The sequence below is a fragment of the Bos mutus genome, chromosome 17 (genome assembly GCF_027580195.1).
Source record: "Bos mutus isolate GX-2022 chromosome 17, NWIPB_WYAK_1.1, whole genome shotgun sequence".
Taxonomy (NCBI): Eukaryota; Metazoa; Chordata; class Mammalia; order Artiodactyla; family Bovidae; genus Bos; species Bos mutus.
In genome coordinates, this window is record NC_091633.1 from 28,241,314 (window position 1) to 28,249,412 (window position 8,099).

Here is an 8,099-nt window from a genome sequence, read left to right on the forward strand (position 1 = left end):
AAGGAACTGAAGGTCTCTTCTGCTGAAACTTCTTCCTTCTGGGCAGGAGCTACAGACCCTAGCCTATCCTAGAGATAGACATCCCTCGCTGACTGTTCCAAGGACTGTAGGCACCTGGCCCACTTTGCACTGGAATAAGCTGAATTCCTTGAGCCATCATGCGCCTTCAAACTGTTGGAGCCTAAAAGACACAAACTTAATCAAAAGGTTAGACAAACAAAAGCTAAAAAGGAGAAGAAGAGCAATAGCCATTAAAGGGCCTAGAAAAGGAAGGAACCAGGGTTAATTTGGGCTTCCTTAACCGTTGACCAGACAAGGGAGGGGATATTGCTCCTGCCAAAATTATGAAGCCACTCTGCTTTGTTCTGCCAGAAGGCAATCAAGGGCCAGATGATCATTAAGAACCACCTTAGCCAAGGGAAGGAGAGGTCCCAAGTCCCGTTAAGGCTTCAAATAGGGGCCAATCCACTACATCATTTTACTTATGATGACACCTGTCTTATGAGAAGGTATCTCAGATCTTCCACTGACTCACAGATGTATTCTTCTGTTGTGACCTGTGGATTTCTGGAGGTAAAAGCTTTAGTCTGTAGAAAGGGAACTGGATATCCCTTGCAGTTTGACGGCACTAGGATTGGTAAAAGTACTTTATAGAGGCCCTTTCATTTTGGCAATACTTGGTCTTCGGGGCCCCTTTTTCCAGGTTTTGAGAAGAACTTGGCCCCAGGGTTTATTTGTGAAGGAATTGCTCCTTCCTCTGCAGTTTTAGTGGGAGTAGTGTCTTGTGGGCATAGTCCTGGATTGCCTTCTGAACTCGTCCTAGATTAATACTCTACCTCAGGGTCTGGCTCAGGGCCTCATCCAGTAGAGTGTCAGTAGTAAGAAAAGGCCTCCCATAGGTCAAGTGGGTTAAGCCTCAGACCACTCCTGGGGGGTACACAGACCCTGAGTAGTGCAGTAGGAAGCAAGTTGGTTCAGGGTTCATGAGTTTCTTCACAGAGCTTTGCTAAAGTTTTCTTTTAAAGTATGGCTCATTTTCTCTGCCTTCCCTGAAGAGTGGAGGTGCCTAGAGGTGTGTTGCTTGTAGTCTAGGGCTACTGTGAACCCTTGTGTGATTCTGGCTATAAAAGAGGGTCCTTGGTTGCTCTGGAGGAATTTTGGAAGTCCAAACCAAGGAATACCTATGGTTAATTCATGTTGGTGTATGACAGAAATCAAACCAATATTGTAAGCCAATCATCAGTCAGTTAAAAATAACAATATTTTTTTAAAAAAGAAAAAAAAAGGGGGTGCTTACAGATGTCCATAGCCTTTCGGATTGGGTGGGGGTGGCTGCAACCCATCCTGTGGAAGTATCAACAAACACCAGAAGATACCTGATTGTCAGGGCATTCAGGTGAAATCTAACTGCCAGTCTCCCCCTGGATATGTCCCTCAGCATTGGATTGACCTGAGTAACTAAGGGGGCGAAGACACGACTGAAATGACTTAGCATGTGGGTTATTATGGGCACGTAAATCATAGGCAGGTGTTACTTATTTTGCTGTTATTTTAAGTCCCTTCCCTAAAAGAGCCTTTTGCATCAAGTCTCATAGTGCATCCCTCCCATGGTGGGTGGCATCACGTAGCTCTTAGTGAGTTTCCATTGTTGGGCCTCAGGGATTAGAAGCTTATCCTCCTTTTTATACCAGCCTGTGTTCCTTTTACATAGCCCCATTTCTCAGCATTTTCTTATTCGTATGGGGAACACTGTCTCCTGAGAAATCTGTATGCAGGTCAAGAAGAAACACTTAGAACTGGACATGGAACAACAGACTGGCTCCAAATTGGGAGAGGAGTCCATCAAGGCTGTACATTGTCACCCTGCTTATTTAACTTATATGCAGAGTACATCATAAGAAACACTGGGCTGGATGAAGCACAAGCTGGAATCAAGATTGCCGTGAGAAATACCAATAACCTCAGATGCAGACGATACCACCCTTATGGCAGAAGGCGAAGAAGAGCTAAAGAGCCTCTTGATGAAAGTGAAAGAGAAGAGTGAAAAAGTTGGCTTAAAACTCAACAATCAGAAAACTAAGATCATGGCATCTGGTCCCATCACTTCATGGGAAATAGATGGGGAAACAGTGGAAACAGTGAGAGACTTTATTTTTGCTGCTAAGTCGCTTCAGTTGTGTCTGACTCTGTGTGACCCCAGGGTGGGTCACAGCAGCCCACCAGGCTCCCCCGTCCCTGGGATTCTCCAGGCACTGGAGTGGGTTGCCATTTCCTCCTCCAATGCATGAAAGTGAAAAGTGAAAGTGAAGTTGCTCAGTCATGTCCGACTGTTCACGACCCTGTGGACTGCAGCCTACCAGGCTCCTCCGCCCATGGGATTTTCCAGGCAAGAGTACTGGAGTGGGGTGCCATTGCCGTCTCTGGACTTTATTTTTAGGGGCTCCAAAATCACTGCAGATGGGGACTGCAACCAAGAAATTAAAAGACCCTTGCTCCTTGGAAGAAAAGTTATGACCAACCTAGACAGCATATTAAAAAGCAGAGACATTACTTTGTCAACAAAGGTCCATCTAGTCAAGGCTATGGTTTTTCCAGTAGTCATATATGGATGTGAAAGTTGGACTATAAAGAAAGCTGAGTGCCGAAGAATTGATGCTTTTGAACTGTGGTGTTGGAGAAGACTCTTGAGAGTCCCTTGGACTGCAAGGAGCTCTAACTAGTCCATCCTAAATGAGATCAGTCCTGGGTATTCATTGGAAGGACTGATGTTGAAGCTGAAACTCCAATACTTTGGCCACCTGATGCAAAGAGCTGATTCATTTGAAAAGACCCTGATGCTGGGAAGATTGAGGGCGGGAGGAGAAGAGATGACAGAGGATGAGATGGTTGGATGGCATCACCAAGTCAATGGACATGAGTCTTGGTAAAGTCCAGGAATTGATGATGGACAGAGAGGACTGGTGTGCTGCAGTCCATGGGGTCACAAAGTCAGCCACTGAACTGAACTGATGGGGAACACTGAAGAAAGCTGAGGGCCAAAGAACTGATACTTTTGAACTGTGGTGTTGGAGAAGACTCTTAGTCCCTTGGCCTGCAAGGAGATCCAACCAGTCCATCCTAAAGGAAATCAGTCCTGAATATTCAGTGGAAGGACTGATGCTGAAGCTGAAGCTCCAATACTTTGGCTACCTGATGGGAAGAACTGACTCATTGGAAAAGGTTGAAGGCAAGAGGAGAAGGAGACGACAGAGGATGAGATGGCTGGCATCACCAACTCAATGGACATGAGTTTGAGCAAGCTCTGGGAATTGGTGATGGACAGGGAAGCCTGGTGTGCTGCAGTCCATGGGGTGACAAAGAGTCGGACATGACTGAGCAACTGAACTGACTGATAGGGAACACTGGGAAGGCTAGAATAGAAAGTTCAGGGGGACCAGTCACTAGAGCCATACCTTGTTCAGCTGCCTGTTTTGTGATTTGATCAGCTCTGCTGTTCCCTTGGCTCACAAAAGATCCATCCCTCTGATGGCCCCTACAGTGCATGCTACCTGGGTCAGAAGCTGCGCTGCTTCTAGAAGAGCCAGAATCTAACCTCTATGTTTCATGGCAGAATTTCTAGTGGTTAACATTCCTCTTTCTTCCAAATGGCAGCATGAGCATGTAGCACATCGAATCCATATTTAGAGTCAGCAAAAATATTTAATTTCTTATTCTTCCCTAATTGCAAAACAGTCATTAATACAGTTTGTTTAGCCTTCTGGGCTGATGTCTGGGCTGGCAGGACCTTGGCTTCTATGAATTCATCTAGACTAACTATGAAATACCCTTCCTTTTGGGTTCCCATATCTAGTTTTACTGCTCTCATCAGTAAACCACTTGACCTCAGAGCTGTCAAGAGGCTCATCTAGAAGATCAGAGCTGCTGGAGTTAGTTTGTTCTATGGTCTCTATACGTTGATACACTAAGCCTGCACTCTCAACCAACGGGCAGAGTTGCTGGGTTCAGGGTTCAGCACACCTGTAAGGTAGTATTTTGTTAACCTTCCTCCAGTTAACCAGTGATGTCCTTTGATCTCCAGCACAGATTGTACCAGATGATGAGAGAGCTGATTCTTAGGTAGGTTGATAAGGTGTCCAGGACCCTCAAGAAGGAAGAAGTCCAGGGCCCTTGAGGTGGAGAAAGGGGTCTGGGGCTCTCGAGGAGGAGAAAGGAACAAACGTTTTTTTCTGCATTGCGTTGTCTTAGTCATGTAAGATGTTTTTTTCTTGAACTGGGGTTTTATGACAACAGTTTTTAAGACGAAATTTCTTTAAGCCCAGAGCTAATGATTACACAACAAAACAACTCATCTTGCTCAAGGGTATGTTCTTCCTTAAGCTCTGTACTAATGACTATATAACAACAATGTATCTTGTTCAAGGACATGTTTCTCTTTCTTAACAAGAACCTTCTGCTTAATCTTGTTAATTTAAAATGTATGTTATGGGAATGAGTCTGGTAAAAGTGTGTAAGTCCTTGATAAGACTAGCAAGTGGGGCACTCTCCATCCCCCTTTTGATGTGTATGTTCAAAGCTTTCTCTGTCCTTTTTCACTGTAATAAAACTTCTACCACACAAAAACTCTGAGTGATCAGCCTGGTCCTTGATCCTGAAGCTAAATCATCTTTGGAGATCACGAATCCGACATCGTTCACCATAAGCTGTCAGTGAAGGGTTAATACATTGAAGTGTTGTCCCAGGGTGAGCTTGGAAGCATCATTACCAACAGGGCTCTGGTTGCTACTGCCTGCAGGCTGCTTGGCCATCCCAGGGCCACTGGGTCCACTTATTTTGAAAAGTAAGCCACTGGTCTCTAACTCGGTCCCAGGTTTTGGGTCAAGACTCCTAGTGCTACCTTTGACCTCTGGTGAACATACAGGGTAAAGAGCTTGGCCAAATTTGGAAGTTCCAATGCTGGTATTCTACTCAACTCAGTCTCAGGAATTTCAGAGGCCTGTTGGTGTTCCCTATTCCATTGAAAGGGCTCCCTTTCTTCTCCCCTTAGAGCCTCACATAGGGGTTCTGCTATAAGGCCATAATTTGGATTCCAGATACAATAAAACCTAGCCATCCCAAGAAAGCCTCAGAGTTGCCTCTTTGTGGCTGGAGATGGTAATGTGCTAATTGCTGCACAGGGCTTGTGCCCCTGGGGAAAAATTTCTAAATATTCAAACCATTGCTGTGAGATCTGAACCTTGGTTTGAGAGACTTATCAATAAATCATCAACATATTGTAGCAAAGTTTCCTTCTCCAGGCTCAGTTCCCTCAGCTCCCTTGTTAACACATTTCCAAAACAATGGGGGCTATCCTGAATACCCTGCAGGACTGTCCATGTGTATTGGGTAATCTACAGGGTGTCAGTTCAGTCACTCAGTCATGTCTGACTCTTTGCAACCCCCATGGACTGCAGCACGCCAGGCTTCCCTGTCCATCACCAACTCCTGGAGCTTACTCAGTCCATCCAGTTGGTGATGCCATTCAACCATCTCATCCTCTGTTGTCCCCTTCTCCTCTCACCTTCAATCTTTCCCAGCATCAGGGTCTTTTCAAATGAGTCATTTCTTTGCATCAGGCAGCCAAAGTATTGGAGTTGCAGGTGTCAAGGTCCCTCCATTCAAATGCAAAAGGTATTGAGAGTCTGGATGCAGGGGAATACAGAAAAATGCATCTTTGAGGTTCAAAACAAATAGTGCTCCCTGGCACTTGTGTGAGGAGGGTGTTTGGGTTTGACACCAGTGGGTGAATAGGGATGACTGCCTCGTTCATTGCTCATAAGTCTTATACCAATGGATACTCCCTGTTAGGATTCTGAACAGGGAGGATTGGGATGCTACAAGGGGATTGGCAAGGCCTAATGGGTCTGTGTTTTAGAAATTTGCTGAGCAGTGGTTGGGTTCCCTTCAGGGCCTCAGGGGTCTCTTCCAGGGGTATTTTCCCCCAGGCCTTAATCTTAATTTTATTTGGGGAACACATTTTCCCTTCCTGGCACTGAGGTATCCCAAACTGCAGGATTTATTTGTTCTCTAATTTCTTAGTGGATGTCTTGGGGAATATTTTGATGATCTGTAGGTGGGTGATCTGGGGCTACTAACAGATGTATTCTCTGTTTAGATTTTTTACTTCCTTGGACTTGACCCTGTCTTAAGAATATGCTTTTTGTCATTGTTGTTCAGTTGCTAAGTCATACCCAACTTCGAGACCCCATGGACTGCAGCATGCCTGACTCCCCTGTCCTCTGCAATCTTCTGGAGTTTGCTCAAACTCATGTCCATTGAGCCTGATGCCATCCAATCATCTCATCTTCTGTTGCCCCCTTCTCCTCCTGCCCTCAATCTTTCCCAGCAATAGGGTCTTTTCCACTGAGTTGGCTCTTTGGATCAGGTAGCCAAAGTATTGGAGCTTCAGCTTCAGTAACAGTCCTTCCAATGAATATTCAGGACTGATTTCCTGAGGTACCGGCGCGATGGGACAGAAGGCCAGTGTCGCTGAGTAGCGGCGGCGTAGGGGCGTGCGGGCCAGCGGTCCGGTCCGAGGGCTCAGATCTCGGTCTCTGGAGCGGCCAGGGAGCGCGAAGAGAACCTAGGGTCGCTGCCCGCCGCCACTACCAGGCATGTCCGCCGAGGCCTCGGGCCCGGCGGCGGCCGAGGCGCCGTCCCTGGAGGTCGCTAAGCCCTCGGATCTGGAGCCTGGCTCCGCCGCCTACGGTCTCAAGCCACTGACCACGAACAGCAAGTACGTGAAGCTGAACGTGGGCGGCTCGTTGCACTACACCACGCTGCGCACCCTCACCGGACAGGACACCAGGCTCAAGGCCATGTTCAGCGGCCGCGCGGAGGTGCTCACGGACGCCGGAGGTTGGGTGCTGATTGACCGGAGCGGCCGCCATTTTGGTACAATCCTCAACTACCTGCGGGACGGGTCTGTGCCTCTGCCTGAAAGCACCAGAGAACTGGGGGAGCTGCTGGGCGAAGCCCGCCACTACCTGGTGCAGGGACTGATTGAGGACTGCCAACTGGCACTGCAGCAAAAAAGGGAGAACGTGTCCCCGCTGTGCCTCATCCCCACGGTGACATCTCCCCGGGAGGAGCAGCAGCTCCTGGCCAGCACCTCCAAGCCCGTGGTGAAGCTCCTGCACAACCGCAGTAACAACAAGTACTCCTACACCAGCACTTCAGACGACAACCTACTTAAGAACATCGAGCTGTTTGACAAACTGGCCCTGCGCTTCCACGGGCGGCTGCTTTTCCTCAAGGATGTTCTGGGGGACGAGATCTGCTGCTGGTCTTTCTACGGGCAGGGCCGCAAAATCGCCGAGGTGTGCTGCACCTCCATTGTCTATGCCACGGAGAAGAAGCAGACCAAGGTGGAATTCCCAGAGGCCCGGATCTTTGAGGAGACCCTGAACATCCTGATCTATGAGACTCCCCGAGGCCCAGACCCAGCCCTCCTGGAGGCCACAGGAGGTGCAGCTGGAGGTGGTGGAGCCAGCCGAGGGGAGGATGAGGAGAACCGAGAGCACAGTGTCCGCAGGATCCACGTCCAGCGCCACATCACGCATGATGAGCGTCCTCACGGCCAACAGATTGTCTTCAGGGACTGAATTTTACCCTGAATTTTCCTCTAGCCACTGGGACCTGAGTCCCTCTCTCTCTTTTCCTCCTCCCCTTCCCAGATCTTTGCCCCGGCTTTGCTGGCCAAGTCGTGGGTCTCCCTTCCGTCCCTTCATCACATGGTACAGTTCACTTTGGCCCTTTTCCATCCATTCCCACTTCATTGCTAACCACATGGTACATTCCAGCCCCTCCCCTCAGAGGCCTTCAGAAGGCCTACGTTCCTTCCTTCATCCCCATCCTTGTCCTGCCCTCTCCCCTCACCAGCGGGTTTAGAAGGATTTAGAATTCCCTTTCTCTTTTTTTAGTACATCTACACGCCAAAGTGTCAAGCCACTGTGATAACACCCACCGCGTTCTGAGCCGCCTCCTCACCATTGCGCAGGGTTGTTTGCTCCCTCCTCCTCCCCACCACCCTCCCTACTTCCTTAATACTAGGCTGACCTGGG

At 48.3% G+C, this 8,099-nt stretch overlaps 1 pseudogene; it reads left to right on the plus strand.

Annotated features, from left to right (window-relative positions):
- The first annotated feature begins 6,495 nt into the window (after positions 1–6,495).
- On the plus strand, positions 6,496–8,099 carry LOC102278969 (BTB/POZ domain-containing adapter for CUL3-mediated RhoA degradation protein 1 pseudogene; annotated as a pseudogene).